The following is a 1,961-nucleotide window of genomic DNA, read 5'->3' as shown; positions in this document are numbered from 1 at the left end:
CATGCAACTTTTCAACAAACCCTGCTAACCGGGTGACCTGGACTCACTTAACTAATCCAGCCCCGATGGTCCGACTCTCGTCTAACGGGCGAGTTCAGTTCCTCGACCCCAAACACGGCCGAGTCAAAGCCTTTCCGAACCAGGCCTCAGTGGGGAACTTCTCCATCGGCATGGATGAGTTAAGAGACTCAGATATGGGGTCTTACCGCTGCAGAAAGAGGAATAAATGTTTTCAGGTGGATTTGCAAACAGACAGCGGTAAGCAGTGCCTCAGTCACTTTGTTTTGTTTTTTAATACAAGCAGCAGCTTCTGCAGATGCATGCAGTTGCTTTCTGTTTAAAGTCCCAAACCATCAAAGGTCTATAAACTGAGATAGGTCAATCGAAAAAAAAAAGCCATGGTTTCCTGTAAAACGTGACTTTCTAAAGCCACAACTTGTTGTTCAGGTACACTYRYTGAAGCCAGATGGCAACTGATTTARATCGGTGTTGGTYTTGTTGCTTCCATCCTGCTCGTTTTTGTTTGCTATACAATCTGTCAGTGAGTATYTTTCTTGTCTGACACCCTTCATGGTTATTAATTTCCTTTCTGGGGTGGGATGTTTATTATATTTTTTTCCTCATTTCTCAGGTACCTGAGACAACGGAGCGTGATATGATGCCAACCCTCTCAGTGCAGATGTATTAACAGGTATGAAATCATTTCAGAACTATGAAACGTAGGCGCATCTCGTCCAGCTGGAGACTGACCAGTGACAAACAGCAAGCAAAGGAATATAGAAGTGACCAGAATGACTCATCAGCATCTTGCTCCTTATTTGTCCAACATGTCAAAAACGAACGTTTCTCTACAGCAGGTCCACAAAGAGCCTTGTGTTTATTTTTTTAATAAATTTTGTGCTGCTTTTGTTTCCAATTTGTTTTAAAAAAATAAAATAAAATAATAAAAAACGTTTTTCTTTAATTTATTCTAAAAAATATTTGTTTTAAATCAATAGTAAATTTAATGTATGATTCGATGCAACAAAATGAACAAATTTACGAGATAAAATATATACAGTTTCATAAAAGGGTGCAGCTTTTCAATAAATGATGGTAGTGTAAGTGAAATAAGTGATGGTAGTATGGAGGGAGAGACTGTTTGAGTCCTCAGTAATGAGGGTGTTGCTTCGGTCAGTCATAGTGAAGAAAGAGTTGAGTCGAAKGYCAACGCTTTCGATTTACTGATCTGTCTAAGTTCATACCCCCATATGGTCATTATCGAAAGAACAATACCCCAATACCATAACTGAGCTTCCTTCATAGGTTGTAGGAACTTGCTGGACGGATTATAAATCCTCTCCAGCCTGGAAATAGATCGGGATCCCCATATCCAATCACAAATAAGTGGTAGAAGACTGAGATAAGCTCATTTTGAATTGGAAAAACAACATTTTTTTTAAAAATGGACAAGCAGGAACAGGTACAACTTTCATTTGAATGCATTTGTATACACAATATCAGGCCCAACCAAGCCTCAACTACCATGTTAAACCACGATGGTAAACAGAAAATGAGCCAAAATGCAGATATAGTGGAAAAAAAAGTACTACATGATGCTTTAAAGCAGCTGATGCAGCATCAGCGGAGTGCGCGCTGCGTGGGCAAGGACGGGGGTGGGCAAGAACAGCTCTTGCATGAGACAAACCTCACTTTTGATTGGCTGTTCGTCTCCGGGTCGGAGAGATTTTAACAGAGGGCTGGCAGTAGGACCACCAGGAAACTCAGAYATAGACAAACTAAACATCTTTAACAAACAATTGATAATAAGTCAACTGGCAGACGACACTACTATTTTTTTTGAAAAACTTAGAACAAATCCCAGAAATACTTAAATATATCAATCACTTTTCAGAAGCATCAGGTCTAACACAATCATAATAAATGTGAACTTATGGCCATACATGATTGTAATATTTTAA

Source organism: Austrofundulus limnaeus, unplaced genomic scaffold (assembly GCF_001266775.1).
Source record: "Austrofundulus limnaeus strain Quisiro unplaced genomic scaffold, Austrofundulus_limnaeus-1.0 Scaffold236, whole genome shotgun sequence".
NCBI lineage: Eukaryota > Metazoa > Chordata > Actinopteri > Cyprinodontiformes > Rivulidae > Austrofundulus > Austrofundulus limnaeus.
The sequence above is the reverse complement of the archived record's forward strand: the minus strand, read 5'-3'. Positions refer to the sequence as shown.